At 46.2% G+C, this 15,833-nt stretch overlaps 2 long non-coding RNA genes across 2 annotated transcripts in view; one reads left to right on the forward strand and one right to left on the reverse strand.

Moving 5' to 3' along the window:
* Window positions 1-15,833, forward strand: part of LOC141975943 (uncharacterized) — a 204,099-nt gene that overhangs the window by 99,864 nt on the left and 88,402 nt on the right. Inside the window, exon 4 of the long non-coding RNA XR_012636031.1 lies at window positions 8,881-9,011. This is a non-coding gene — a long non-coding RNA (uncharacterized LOC141975943). The remainder of the gene's footprint in view (window positions 1-8,880; window positions 9,012-15,833) is intronic.
* LOC141975942 (uncharacterized) overlaps window positions 1-15,833 on the reverse strand; it is a 300,224-nt gene that overhangs the window by 82,449 nt on the left and 201,942 nt on the right. The window lies entirely within an intron of this gene.

Consider the following 15,833-nt stretch of genomic DNA (forward strand, 5'->3'; position numbering starts at 1 on the left):
AGATGCTGCATGGTGATGCCGCTAATACTGATTTGCGGCAGCACAGTGCAGGGAGACAGAGCATCAGGATTCAGTTCAATACTGATGTGCCACACAACGTGGCAAGGCACTCTAGTGTAATGCACAGGGTCCAGGTATCTGCTTTTAGGGTGTTCAGGGCAGTCACCCCACAATAGTAAGTGTGATATAAATGCTTAGATAGAAGAAAGATCCAGTGGTACCTGGTACTGTACTTTTGGCAATTCAGAGGCACAAACAGGTGCAGCCTACCTGGATGGACAGTACCTGGGATGTGCAGGCAGTAAGCAGCTCAGGAGTGTCTCTTTAAAGACCCAAGCGGTGTCTCCAGTAGAAGGCTGAGTTGAACACCACAAGAGAGGTCTGTCTGTTCCTACTGCACTCTGATAGCTTCTCTTTTTATGTTAAAATCCTTTCCTAATGTTTAAGATGCTAATTCCCTTCCCTCCCCTCCCCCTCCTGCCCATCTGAAGGAGACAGGAGGGAATGAGAGTTTTTAAGAAGGGCTCTGGATCCATTCTGTTTTACTCCCCTGGCACCACATTTAATTTTGGGTTTATCATCATCATCATCGAGGGCTTATTTTTATTAACTTTATGGTAATGATGCTGGCGCGGTGTGGTCCCAGAGCCTTTGGCTGAAGGAGGAGTTGACATTTCCAGGCTCCAGACTGTGCGGAGACTAGATGCAAGTGGAGGAGCATGGCGGGAGCAGCTGCTCCCTCTAGCTCAGCTGAGTCGGGAGCCCCACGTACATCCCGTTGCAGGGAGAAATAAGCTGCTTTGTTAAATGTACGGAAATTTCCAACAAGAATAGGAAGGAATAGACAGTATAGAAAGAGGCCTTCCCGTAGGAGATGAGAAAACAGAGTTGGATCTGCTGGATAAAATACACTGCTGGGGCCATATAAATACGTAGCGTGTCCAAAAACCTTCCCCCATCTTAAGAGCATTTGGGTTTCAAAGTCAAGCACGCAGAAGTTAGGAAATGCCAGAATTAAGGTTGCCCATTCCTAATTTGCCCCCCTTGTGTGTATGCATCACGATACAAACCTTGAATTACCTGATCACACATGCCAGAGAGAGGAGGAGGCCTTTACCTGGGTAACTGTCGGCTCCAGGGCTATACATGCAGCTCAAAGGTGAAAGCAGGGGCCCGAGCTGAGCTGGGGAGCAGAGCTGCAGCCCCAAAGCCAGAGAGAGCGGACTTGCCCTGGGAGCAGAGCTGCAGCAACCAGAGCCAGAGGGGCCAGAAAAGCAGCCCAGGAAGCAGGTCAGTGCGGGGAGCAGAGTCCCAGAAGCAGCCTGCAGAGCAGACCTGTCCTGGGAGCAGAGCTGCAGCAACCAGAGCCAGAGGGGCCAGAACAGCAGCCCAGGGAGCTGGAGGCAGAGCAGAAGAGACAGAGTGGTGGAGCTGGGGCTGGAGCAGTCCGGAGCTGGGTGTGAAACTGAGGATGGAGCTGTCTGAGAAATACGCATCCTGCACCGGTCACAAAAAACAAATGGAAGAACCCCAGACGGAACTGAAGAATGTGAGAGCACTGAAGAAGCAACAGGAAGGAAGTAACCAAAACCAGATTAAATTTCTAAATGAGGAACTGGAGAAATGTCAGAATGAGATTGCTGGGCTCAAGAAAGAATTCGCTTCTAAAGGACACAATGGAGCTGCTCAGTCCAGAGATGGACTTGCAGAAGCAAGAGTCTACACTGCTTTGGGACAAGAAGAAACACAGGCTACTGGAAGACTACCTCAAAGTCAAGCACCACAAAGAACTGGGCATCTTGAAACAAGAGCATTGTAAGGAAATCCAGAAGATGATAGCTGATTTCAGCAGTGCTCAGGCCCATCTCCAAGCAAAGATTGGCTCCCTAGAAATCGAACTTAAAGAATTAGAAGAGAAACCAAGAAAGCAAGAGTCCAGGCCAGAAGATATGCACCTTCTAGGTTGCTTGCAAAATAAAGAGGGAAGAAAAATGTCAGCATGTGCTTTTACCCAGCACTGAATCTCATCTGAATAAATTTTTCTTTCAACCCTAATCCTGGATGCTTAACTCCTTCCATGAAGCAGAAGAAACTGAACGAGGTGCCAACCAGTGTTGTCAGTGTTCTGAATTTAGCCTCCAACACAAAACTTTGAGTTGTGACTTGAGATCAGAGAAATTCCCCTCCAATAACTAAATCGACAAGCTTAGACCAGAGTGCTGGCTGCATCAGGGCCAGCTATCTATCAGCACAGTCGTCAAGACAGTAACCAGGCCACAAGGACACAAGGCAATGAAGCACCCATAACCAAAGATGACCAGAAACAAGACCCTCAGCATCGGTTTACTAAATATTTTTCATCCTAAACTAATTCTTTCCAGAGTACTCAGAAAGATGACCTCGATAATTTCACACACTCATGGGAAATGTTTCATCAGGAATAGATCTGCACACAGCTGACTAGGAATCTAAGTGTTCTTGGCATCCAGACATCATGGGATTAGAGGGTGGGTGCCTTAGAAATATATAATAAAAATGAAAGCAGGTTAGATGAAAAATTATGGGTATGTTATCTCAATAGCACAGGAAGAGTCTTTCATATCAAGATAGGAACACCATAGCGATGCTTTGCACTGCCCCAATACCCCCTCCAGGGGAGGCTTTGCAGGAGAAGTCCATAGCACTTTACGCAGCAAGCTTGGCAGCAGCAGTCACCCCTAGTCTCTCGAGTGAATTTTGGTTGAATTTGTTGCACTACAGACCCCCTGTTTCAGATTTTCATGTGTAATTCATTATTAGGGTTACCCAAAAGGGGACAGGGTCAATTCTCCACTTTGCAGGTACAGCCAGGGAGCTATTCCCATCTCTGGGGACATGCATTAGAGCCTTGCTAATTCACATATCACTGATCCACAAGCCCAGTTATACTCCCCAAAGACACCCATCCCTGCTCTCAGCCCTCTTCTCAGCTCTGATTTCATAGTAGGGGCTGTGATAGAACGCTCACTAGTGTATGATAAAGTATCATCACTTACAAGTCAACTGCTCTTGCTTAAGTTAATGAACAATATCAGAGGAAGCAGCAATGCTGAGTTTTACTGTTATACTTGCTCACCAATTCACAAGTGACTTGAGCCAGAAACTCATTGAAGGACAATGGAAAGTGTCCCACTGACTTTGGTGGGCTTTGAATCGGGACCCAATTTGGCAAATTGCAATGGCTCTCTTAGCAGGTAGTGTGAATTTGCAGTGGTTCTATGGTTATTTATATTATATACTAGGAAGGGGACAAAACTTCTACCCTAACCCTTTTGGATCTCAGCATGTGTGATGGGAGTTGGATCTGAATTCCCAGAGCAAAATCCATCCGAACCGAGTTTCATACTGGTTTAAAAATCAGAGAAGGCCTAACTGAGAATTTGTTCTCTCAGAATTTGAGGCCAAGGTAGTGGAAGTCTCATGAGAAGAGCTAGCCTTTTAAGATTTCCACAATTCAAAATGGTGGAGACATGTTTGGCTGTGAGATTGCTGCAGTTTGGTGTTGACAAATGCAAGAGAAAAATTAAGTTCAGATTTTTGCTTTGAACCTGAATCCTAAACTAGATCTGAGCACTGGAGCCCAGAGACGCTAATTAGAGCTGGTTGGGAGTTTTTCACCAAAACCTTTTTTGGTAAAATATTGATCCATCAAAATGAGAATTTTGTAGGAAAGCGTTGGTTTTGACAAAATTTGACTCAACTTTTTGAAAAGTTTTTAAAAATTGTAAACATTTTGTTTCAACATAATCAAAACAAAAAAATTGATTTTTCCAGGTCAAAATTTTCTAAAATTAACCAAATGATGGCAAACAAGTTAAGGCCAGTTGAAATGAAATGCGTTGATTGACCCAAACCAATTTTTCAGATTTTTGAAAATTTGAGATTTAGACTTTGTCCTGATTAAAAATGAGAGAAACTGATCTCAAAAATGTTCATGGGATGGGAAAACCATTTTCTACCCAGCTCTGAAGCAAATATGTACTGTCAAGTCATGCCCTGGGAAAGAGTGAAGAGGATTCTCTTGTTTAGAAGATTCGTGTCCGAGGGCTGGTCCACACTAGGAAGTGGGGGTCGACCTAACGACATCACCATGGGGTATGAAAAATTCACGCCCCCAAGAGACTAAGCCCAGTGTAGACCGTGCTAGGTTGATGGAAAAATTCTTCTGCGAACCTAGGTACAGCATCTCAAAGAAATAGATTTACTACAGTGGTGGAAGAACATGCGAACACATGCATCAAGTCCCCACTCAGCTGAAGGGCTGAGGACGGAGGGGAATTATTCTGAAACAAAGCGTAAAAGACTCTGGCAAAAACATCTCTCTCCTCCTCTTGAGCTGCCCTTTGAAATGGATTTCCCTCACGGTGGCATTTCTCATTTTGACTGTGTCTCCCAGGAGCATCCGGAATTAATATTCTGTGTTCCTGGTGCCTGCTGCTGTCTGGCTACCTTTTAATTGAGGGGCGCATCTGACGAAGCCTTAAATCACTGCTGATAGAGTGAACAATGGAACTTGAAACATCAGTATCTCATCCTGGGAACTGGCAGCTTGTTTCACTGCAGGTGTCTAGGGCTGGGGGGGGGGGGAGAAATGGGTGAGCTATGCATTCAGCTACTGGCTCCAGATTCAATTTGAGCCCCCCTCTCCCCCCGGCAGAACGACCTGTTCCTTCCATCTTGCGCCAGGCCTGGCAGAAGTTCCCTTGTAGATCACAGAGGATGCTGAACATGTCAGATGAGCCACCTGTGTTATTTTAAGTGAATTTTATGCTGGTAAAAGGTGCCAGGATAACAACCCAGAGGATTGGTGTCTTTTATCCATAGAACAGGTACCACATGGGAGGATGAACTGTGTTGGCTTTTCACACACCCTGCTGCCTGCCGGTGGGTCCAGCTGCTCACTTGGAAGCATCTCCTCTACTAATTCATTCTCAGTGGTCCACTTAATTTTTGGCCTCTCTACTGAGAGCAGCCAACAAGGCTGCCAGTGGTGTGGACGCTTGGAATGAGGCGTGCCAAAATCCTGTCACTTGGGCCACCAAATATCCATCCCAGTGGTGTGGACGCTTGGAATGAGGCGTGCCAAAATCCTGTCACTTGGGCCACCAAATATCCATCCCTGTGTTGTACTGGGAAGAAAGTTCAAGCACCAATATATTCCCATTGTCCCTCAGTCTGGAGGAGGCAGAACAGGCCAAGAAGGGAGAAGCGGGGCAGGGTTGGTGGTTTTGGGAGGAGGGATGATGAAGGTGGAAGAGAAGGAAAAGCGGCACAGACAAGATGTAAAGGTCCCTGGCAGCAGAGCAGTGCCAGGACTTGGTTGCAGTCAATACAAAGAGGATTCCTGAGCAAGGGTGTTTGACACAGACAGACCCTGCAGTTTTGTCTGGCTCTGGAGCTCCCAGACTGACGAATGCAGCCTGTGCTGCCCAGTGTCACCGCACAGGGTCTCTACGTGCTGGCATATGACGAGCAGCCCGGAAACAGACTGCTGCCTATGTGGCCTAAGGATTCAGATAAGCTTTTTTTTTTTTTAAGGGTGGGGGGGAGAAGCCAAACTTTTGCAGGTTTAGCCATAGTGAACCGCGGCTCCCTGTCAGGTTTGTCCTTCACTAGAAATTAGCAACAACTTTCCAAAGCTTTCCTCCACCATCTGCCCTGGTTTTAGTTGAAATGCAACTAAAGAAAGCAACGTTGCTCCAGCAATCAGCTGGTAATCTTGTCGGCATTTAATCTTGTCCGCATTACGTAGCGGAGCTATGCCTGTCCTGCCCATCTGATGCACTCTGCAACAGAGGCAGAATTGTGGCTTCCTCATGGAAGAGGAGGGGGAGGGAACTGAGGTTGACTTGGAGATGACAGTGAGCCACAGGAGCTTAAAATAAGCATCAGCTAATTCCAGCAAAAACAAACCTGCACTGAGAACAGACTTCCCCGGACCACAGCCCCACTTTCAAGTGTTTTGGAATTCTAAATGTGCCTCAGAGCATTGACTCCTTTCAGAGTCTCTCACTTGCTTTGCTGTTTCCTAGCAGGCAAATGAGGTCTGAAGTTTGAAACAATGTTTTCTCATCAATACTCAAGCCAATACTAATAAAGACTCTGCATACTGATCAGACTCCTGGCACTTACAGCCCTGTCCTCATGGTCATGGGGTTGCTGGGACCTTGGCAGCTCAGAAGGGGCAAGGTTAGGCATATCAGGGTAGGCTTTGACTGGATGCCCCAGGTGGTTTTTCTGCAGCCAGGCTGGGGGCTGTGAAGCTGAGGGGTGAAGGGATTTTCTGTGGTTACAAAAAGGGGAGGTTTTTCTTCCCTGAAACATCCTGATGCGAAGGAGACCAGCCTGGCTGCCCGTGGAACGTGATCCAAAATTTGTATCCCAGCAATCAGAGCTGCCTGTTGTCCTCCAGTCCCCCCAACTGGTATTGTTAAGGTTTGGTAATCCATCTTCCAGTGCCAGTATTGCCAATCTCACCTATAAAAGTCACGTTTGTTTGGGTTTTTTTTACTACAATGTGGGGTTTGTGATTTGCCTTTTGGTTCCTGAGCTTTTGTGTTTGAGTTTTTTCCCCCCACATCCAGAAGGGTTAGAAACTTACTTTTTACTTTAAATGACAGCTGAAACTGACAGGATAGCATGGTAGCTCAGTGGTTTGAGCACTCAGTGGCCTGCTAAACCCAGGGTTGTGAGTTCAATCCTTGAGGGGGACATTTAGGGATCTGGGGCCAAAATTGGGGATTGGTCCTGCTTTGAGCAGGGGGTTGGACTAGATGACCTCTTGAGGTCCCTTCCAACCGTAACCTTCTATGATTCTATAATGCCTGGAGCTGGTCTCTCTCAATCTGGGGCTTTTGTTAGACTTGTGATAATCACAAGCGTCGTCAATGCTGACTAATGATTTCATGCCACCTACAGCCTTTCCCCAATAGATCTTGCTTGCTAAAGAGATGCTGCCACTCTGCTGGCTTGAGCGTGGGCTGAGAGTCTGGACTCAGGTCCTAGGCTCAGCTGTGCCACTGACCTGATGTGTGACCTTGAGCAAATCACTTCCCATCTTTGCGCTCCAGTTAGGGTTGGCCAAGGGGCCCATCTCAGTAAAGTGCTTTGAGATTTACTGCTGAAAAAGCAGTGTCAAAGCAGAGTCTGCTCTTAGGCCTTGCTTATACTTGCAGCTAGTCCCCATCTCCACAGCTGTTGGCACAAGCTGTGAGGGTGCAAACCAGGCCTTTCTTTCACGGTGTACGGCACAACGAACATGGCGGCTCTGTGTCCCTCTGCAGCGGCTGGCACCTGTAATGAGGCTCATGAATCTGGAGCTGCGCTAGGGTCCCAGTCCATTGGGTTAAGAGGCATCAGGTTTGTTCTCTGTACAAGTGTCATGACATTTGCCTGTGCTTGTGGCTTGCAGCTGTACAGTTGCGCCGGTGACCGAAAAACAGGCTTCGGGCCACTGGCCTCCTTTGGTTAGGGTCACAGTGTATTATCTCAGGCAAACTGACCCATCTTCCCTTTTCTCCCAGGCAGGAGACCTGACAGATTCTGCTAGTTAAAAGGAGAGAACACCCCCACCATCACAGTCAGCTCCCAGTAAACCAGTCCATCTGCTACAGCATGGCAATCCCCTTCAGATTGATCTCCTTCGCCCACAACACACTTCCTCCCTCTCCCTCCTTTGCATGCCACACAGAGGTAGACACTGATAATTAATCAATCTTGCAGAGGGGGAATAGAATAGCCTGTCAAATGTTAAGGCATCAGAGGCACTGGTTGAATTGATCAGGGGAGAGCTGAACAGCCACTGCTAATTAACGTATTGTTCTCTAGACACTGCTCTCCTGCAGCACAGGGGACAAGGCACACAAACCTGAGCGTTCAGGTTCTGATAGATAACGTTGTAAGCCTGCTCCTGTGGCCAAGCTACCTTGGCCTCTGGGCTGTGACAGGAGAGAGGCCCTGTGGAGGTGCAGTCTCAGAGTTCAGCTGGAGGGCAGCACTTTCCCATGGTAGATGTGATTTGAGGGAGAACATAAATGAAGTTTTGATGGGCTTGAAATGGTCCCAGAAAATGGCCAGGGCCATCCTTGCCCCAGGAAGGAACTTCATGTACTCTAACACCTTGTGCCACTCCAGTCACACGGCTGTTGCTTCCTGTGGGGGAGCGAGGGATGGGGGAGCGAAGTCTGACTGAATAGGGAGTTGAAATGGCCTGAATTTACTGTAGGACCATCTCAGTCTACTGAGAGATTGGCCAACAGGGAAAAACACTGGTATTGCTCAGCTCCAAAATGGCTAACTCAGAGCACCTGCCCATAGAAACCCAGGAGATTTATTCTTGCCCCAAAATGAAGAACCCCATCTCCATCCCCAATGCCTTAGTGTATTACAGCACCACTGCTAGCAAAGTCCTGGCTTTAAAAGAGAAGGGCATTTCCAGGGAAATACGCTGCCAGTCAGCTTAACCAATACAGGGTTTACAGTTTCCCCAGTCATACTCAGTGAGGTCACATCACTGCAGTTGTGATACGTATGGCACTGACCTCCAGCCAAGGATCTCAGAACACTTCATCATGCATTATATCATCCTTATTTGCGTTACCATAGTACCTACATTTCAGAGTAGCTGCCGTGTTAGTCTGTATCTGTAAAAAAGAACAGGAGTACTTGTGGCACCTTAGACTAACAAATGTATTAGAGCTAGTCTCTAAGGTGCCACAAGTATGCCTTTTCATAGTACCTAGATGTCCTAGTCATGGGCCAGGAGCACACTGAGTTAAATTATTAAAACCCACACAGTCCTTTGCCATGTTGGTGAATATCATTTTCTCTGTTTTACAAAAGATCCAGCTAAGACATCCTATGGTGAAGTGACTCGCCCAAAGCAACATAGCTGAGTGAGGAACAGAACCAAGAATTGAACCCAGGAGTCCTGCTCTAACTAAGAAAAAACCCTGACACTTAAGGTGCTGCAGGTAATTTCACAAAAATGCGCATTATCTTGTTTCTGCCTTTCACAGAATACTAGAGCTTGGTTGAAATGTTTTCACTGAAAAAATGCCCACCTAAAAAACTGTTATCAAACTTTTTTTTCCCCCCCCAGGGAAACCATTGGGGGAGCATTACTATATTATATATGTATTTGCATTTTATCTTTCAACAGGAAATTCCAAAATGAAATGGAAAATTTCAGTTTTTGAATTAAATCTGAAACATTTCCTGTTTTGAACGGACATGAAACAAATGTTTTTCACTTAACTTAGAAATCTCTCATGAAAAATCCAAACATTTGAATAAGAAGCTTCAAATGAACAAAATGTTCAGAATTCTGTGTAGGAGAGGAAAGTTTTGTTTATTTGTTTTACCAGCTCTACAAAATACAACTTTCTTCCCAGCTCTGTCTCCTATGTATAGAGCAGGTTAATGTGTAGATGTAGTAGAGAACCTCTGAGCCACACAAAAGAACTGTATTCCTAGGCTCAGATGAGCTGCAGAGTCAGGACAAGCGTCCAGGCAGTATCAGTTCACACAGCTAATAAGCAGCAGGGAGGCAGAACCCAGGATCTTTGGTTCTAACATTCCAGCTGCCAGACAGCTGCCCAAGGTCTGTCCCCTGCAGAGCGGAGATGCTGTGCATGTTACCATGCAGATGTGTAAAATAATTGAGTCATCTGGAAGCAATTTAAAGCTGGGAGCAGGAGTGAAATATACCCCTACCCCAATGGGGAGGGGAATCTCCAGATGGATTTTTGGATGCATATAAACATTAGAGGAAAAGCAAGTGCAGAGGCCTCTTTTGCTTATGTTTGTAACTCTCTTTTGTGCCTAGATAGTACAATCGATGTCTGGCGTTTTATAAATAGCACAGACACAAAGACAGGCAGGGGAACCTTCCTCTTGTTACAGTCTAGTTTTTGTTGTGTTTTTTTCTCCTTTTGCTCTAGATTATGAATTGTTTGATATGGAATTTCAAATGATCACTTAAGGATCTAATTAGCCCATAACAGCTCCAACTAAACAACCTGGGTGTAGTGTGGGTTTAAGTGGTTAGTGCCTCTCTCCCTTCTTAATTGGTGTTTAATTAAAAGAATAAAAAAGAAAAGCAGCTTTGTCTGGGCCATTTGGGTTTAAGTATTAAACAGCACGTTTCTACTTGGGACAGGAGTGGCCTAGGTTTGGGGTCCTCTAGGGAGAAGCTAAAAAGTCTCCCTGATCACTCTAGCCCATATAGAAATGTTCCCTCCCCCTGCAGCAGTACTAGGGGGTGTGTGTATGGGGAGAACAGTGTGTGCATGTGTGTTTAGCTGTAGGTATGTAGGCAGATGTGTATTGTGTGTGCATGCGATCTGACAGCAATGGGCTTTTCTGCTCCTCATACAACGCACTGCAGAAACTCAGCCTTGCAGCCAGTGGCACATCATTCACCTTTCTTGAAGCTCAGTGAGGCGCAGATGTGGTTCAAACTAGGGAAAATGTCAGCTCCCAGGAGGAGCACAGGGTTCACTTACAGTGAGCCTATTACTGCTTGCATGCATTTACATACGCTCTTTTGGACAGCCTTCAACGGTCTCCCACCTGCTTCCCTTTCCCTCTCCTCCACTTCGAGTCCGGTTCCCCTCTCTCCTTCATGTCCCTGCCTCTCTCCCCTTTCACTCCTGTTATGTTTTGTGCACACACCCCTGTGTGCATGGAGCAAGGCATTTTCCTCAGTGGTTTTTGATTTACATGAAGTAAAAACAACAAAACAACAGTAAACAGCTCCCTGAGCTAGACTTACACCGTGCTCTCTCTGCAACAACATGGGCCTCAGTGCTGGGTGGAATTCTCTGGCCTTAAACCCTATGACGATTAACCGGTGCAGCACTGGGTCTGCCTCCCAAAAAGGCAGCTGACCTGCAGATAGGGAGAGACCTTGCAAAATGCATTAGTGCCAAAACTACAACTGTTGGATTGCAATCAACACCTAAACCCCATGGTTTTGTGCTCTGGTCCCTTCTCCCCCAGACTCTGTACCAGTCCTGCAAGGAAATCCATGAAAGCAGCTGCATCCTTGTGGGATGCCCATTACTGCCAGAACAAATCTTCAAAAATACTGAGGGTTTAAAAAAACTGGATTCTTTCTTTGCCTTCTAGTTTGAGCTTCAGGGTCACAATTTCAAGCTTTTCTCTGCAAGCATGAGGACTATTATTCTTATTCCCTGTATTTCTATAGTGTGTAGGTGCCACACTCATTGATCAGGACCCTATTGGGCTAGGTGCTGTACAAACATACACCAAAGCTGACAAACATCCTGTTTTGTAAAACGAAAGCTTTTGTAAAATTAAAAAGCTTCATGTGTAATCCCTTATGGGCACAAGCTGGGGCTTTGTGGAAAACATCCTGTGTTGAGAGCTGGCAATGCTGGATGTCTCCAGAAGCACTGAAAGAAAAGTGGCCTTGTCTTTGGAGTATATCCCTGTTTGCAGTTGATTTTCCGTGGCTGGAGCAATCGGCATGAGGTACACAGCAATGTCTGCCTGTCTCTTAATTCTGAGTAGGCTTCTCCCAACTTCATGAGTATCATCCAGCACCACAAGCAGCAGGCCATCCTGCAGCAAACAGCTTGGTGACTAGCCTTGCTCCCCTTCGGATGCCAACAGGAGCTCTCACTCACTGCACTAGCCTTCCATGGGTACGTTTTCCAGTGGAGACCATAATGCAGCAAAGCCCTCCTTTGCTTTTCCCTTGGGGGTGCAGTCTTTGTGCCTGCAATGTGACCTGAGCAGGGATGCAATGAGTGGGAGGGGGCATCCATTAGCAAAGTATCCAATAATTCCTGCTCTGATTTATTATAGTCACTAATGTCTGAAACTTGTCTAGTGTTCTTGCTTCCTTGGCCTCTTGGCAAAGGCTGGCAGGCTAAGTTATAATGGCATCAGGAAGGCTATTACATCTGTGCCACTGCTCAGGCATCCAACAGTAACTGAAGACCAGGCAGTCCTGAGCAGCTTTTGAACCAGCGGTGGTTTTCAAAGTCATTTTCTGCACAAGTGTAATTACAATAGGGGAAGGAGGCATGTCTTCTCTTCCTACCTTTGATACCCCCATGTGAGGTCATCCCAGCTGGAGATTATTGGTTTGAGGGCTATTCCCACACCCTCTGCATCTCTTTTCTGACTTGGGGGAAGTATAGCCCTGATTATCCTGGAAAAGCCAGACTGCACCTCCTGGAAGCACCTGAGTACAAGGGGCAAAAAACCTCCTTTTGTAGGCTACAGCATATTGCAAATAATTGAACCCTACCAGCGGGGTCTCAATGAGTGATTCTATCCATAGTCCTCGCTCATAGTTCTGTGGAAATGAACATGGCAAATGTTCTGGCACAACTCCTGTAGCAAGAAATCTTAAGTAGTAATTCAACATTTCTGCACCATCAGGGGAAGAGGTAGGATATTTAAATCTTGTCTAGCAAGCCAGGGGGCAGAGCACTCGCAATGATGGTTCTGAGCATGGGTCTCTCCACCCTCCCCTTTTCTAACCTGGCTGCTGTTAAAAATAAATAAATGGATACACCCAGAAAAGTCAATGGCCACAAGTTTAACTTTCCCCTGCCTCGTTAGAATTTGGGGAGACTTGGTGCACAACATACAAAATGTGCAAGCCTATGAATACCAAGCATGTTACTAGGTTAAGTAAATCTAAAGTAACATTTGAAAGTTGAAAGATGAAAGCAGATCACAGGCCAAAGATCAAACGCTCTAGAACCACTTCTAAGCCTTTTACTACTGGAGCTTATTAGCATTTTAAAGTGAAGAGCATTAGTGACGGGGGTGGGGAGAAGGAAAAGTGCAGAGGCCTCTGTTGCAGGGACAAAATTTCTGTTGCAGAGACAAAAATCTGAAAGGAATGACCATGGACAAGGAGGAATAAAAAGCATCTGGCTTCTGAAGCCACACATACAAAAAAAGGGGGGGTGTGCATCTCGGGGGGGGGAGACCATCAGTTTATTTTTTAGATCCTGGATAAATATTTTAGTGGGTTGAACTGCTGGGTTTATGTTGTGTTCTCAACAAAATTGTTAAGGTGGTTTAGTCCAGCAGGTGGTTTGTGTCCAGTTTCCTGAAGCATCTGGGCAAAGGCTCAGTCTCATTCAGGTTTCTCCCTGCTGCTATAGTAAGTGGGAGGGAGGGCGCCTCTCATAGGACCCAGCTGCTGCAGGCACCTCCCTCCCCCCACATCTTGCTGAAGGTCAGGCTGGTTGGCACTTCTGTCCCAAGGGGTGAATGTGATGAACTGATGGGAGAGAAGGGTGTTGAATAAGGTGACCCCCTGCTGCCCTGTCAATTCATCTGTTCTCTTTCCTCCCCCCGCCCCCACTCTGGTCTCTGTATCCTGTCTCTTTACAAGGTTTCAGAGTAACAGCCGTGTTAGTCTGTATTTGCAAAAAGAAAAGGAGTACTTGTGGCACCTTAGAGACGATGCTCAAATAAATTGGTTAGTCTCTAAGGTGCCACAAATACTCCTTTTCTTTTCTCTTTAGAAGGGGTGGGTTGGACTTGACAGGATGGAAAGGAGACCAGCAAAGTGTTAAGGGTGTGGGCGGGATACCGTCTAGGATCTCAAGCTGCAGGAAAATAATTTGAACTGACCAAATAAGAGGAGGGGGGAGCCCTCTCAAATTTAACTTGGTGTGCTGTGAACTGTTTCTCTTTTCTGTCTGTTTCCTGCCTCCTCCTCCTCAGTCTGAACTGGTTTCCTCCAGCGTGGCAAATCTTAACAGACCAGTTTATAAACCCGCTGCGTTAGCGCAGTCGGTGCATGCTCACGACGAGCAGCATAGCTGCAAAGCTCACGTGTGGAACAAGAACTGGACCATTCAGGCTAATCTCCAGAAAAAAATATGAGTCGGGGCAGATGTGCTCTCACCGGATTCTGGGCTACTTATGTAGCCCTTTCTCAGAGATCTGGCCCTAAGGGGAGTCTGGCTGCATACAGACTGCAGCATCTCTGCCTTTGTTTGCAGGAATATTGTTTGCAGACACTTGTGTGCCCTCAAAATGAGCTGCAAATGAGGGGCAAATCTACGAATGTGTGCTGCAGGTGATTTGATTACACCTACAGTCCAGTAGCAGGAAGAGCTACAGAGGCTCAGCTCTGCTCTCATAAATCACAAGTATTCAGTATCCTGAGTGTAATGAGCAGTTCCTCATAAACTAATGCTTACATCACATCTGAAAAAGCACCATCACAATTTGCAGCTTTGTCAGTCTCAGAAGAGAGACCAAGGATTAAATGAATCACAGAACCCAAATTCTCCCTTTTTTGCATAGGATGGGTCCCTCTGGATTAATGGTGACTTATTTTGGGGAAGTTTGTCCAAAAGAGGCAGTGTGGCCTAGTGCATAGGACTCTAGATTGGGATTCAGAAAACCTGGATACTATTGCTGGCTCTGCTATGTATACTCTCACTAGCTGGGTGACCACTAACTTGGGGATATGCACCCAAGCTGGAATCACACCCCAGCACATCTGGTAGAGGTAGTCTAAGAGTGCACATTTGTTAAGTGTGCCCAAGTCACCCCTGCTCATCTGTGCATTGTGAACAGGCATTTGCTATTTACTGCTCATTCATAAGACTCCCCTTTGCTTTCTGTAGCTGCAGAGATGGGCCTGAGCCACAAAGCTCTGATTCAAACTTCCTCAACTTTTGGGTGTGGGGGACCCAGGGCATCGGTTTGGGTCCCTGTCTGTATTATACCTTACAGCCCCATGTTTGTTGCCGGCTGCACACCCTACGGAATGCATCTGTCTCTGAAATGGAAGATGGCCATGCACAGCACTGACCTTTCTCCAGGCTCTGGGTGTGACTGACCAGCTGCCATTGAGCACACTAACACATATGCCCTTCGTCTTTTCTCCCCATAAGCTCTGTCTGCCAAGCTCCCAGCACTCACTCACAGAGATGGGGCAATTTGTTTTTTTGGAAGCTATTTTAAACCTCCTAGGAGGAGCCTTCCCCTTCTGTTTGCACAAGAGCTACTATTTTGTAATTATACAGAGGAGGAGGATAAACTTCTCCTTATCCACTAGAAACAGGACAAGCAGCAATGGGGCTGAAATTGCACTAAGGGAGGTTTAGGTTGGACATTAGGAAAAACTCCCTAACTGTCAGGGCAGTTTAAGCACAGCAACAAATTAGCTAGGGAGGTTGTGGAATCCTCCATCACTGGAGGTTTTTAGAACATGTTTGACAGTCATCAGGGATGGTCTAGACAATACTTAATTCTGCCCCAGCACAGGGTGGACTGGACTAGATGACCCATCAAGGTCCCTTCCAGTCCTAAATTTCTATGGTTCTATTTTTATTTAGTAAATAAATGAAAGAAAGTGGCAGAAAAAGCCCTTCCATGTAGTTTCACATGACTTTTGACTTGATTGAGGGAGAGGGGAATGCACACAGCTGAGCCAGGAGGAAAACAAATGGCCAGAAGGCAGCAGCCGTGCCAATAAAACATTGATGTTTTCTAATAAAGATGTTTAATATCAAAATACTTATTTATAGCTTTTCATCTGTAGCTGGAACTTCTTCAGCTGGCCAATTAATGTCCTTGGAGTTATAGCCAGCATGCAAATATGACATGCATGAGGACAAAAGGAGAGCGAGACATTGAGAGATGCAATTTTGTCCATGTTTTCAAGAGTGGCTGCTGACAGACAGACCAAGTGGTTCAAAAGTAACCAGTCATTTTGGGTGACTTTGTTTTAGGGTGCAATGTATGATATGTTGGTCTGACTTTCAGAGGTGCTGAGCTCCAAT

Source organism: Natator depressus, chromosome 22 (genome assembly GCF_965152275.1).
Source record: "Natator depressus isolate rNatDep1 chromosome 22, rNatDep2.hap1, whole genome shotgun sequence".
Classification (NCBI taxonomy): Eukaryota; Metazoa; Chordata; order Testudines; family Cheloniidae; genus Natator; species Natator depressus.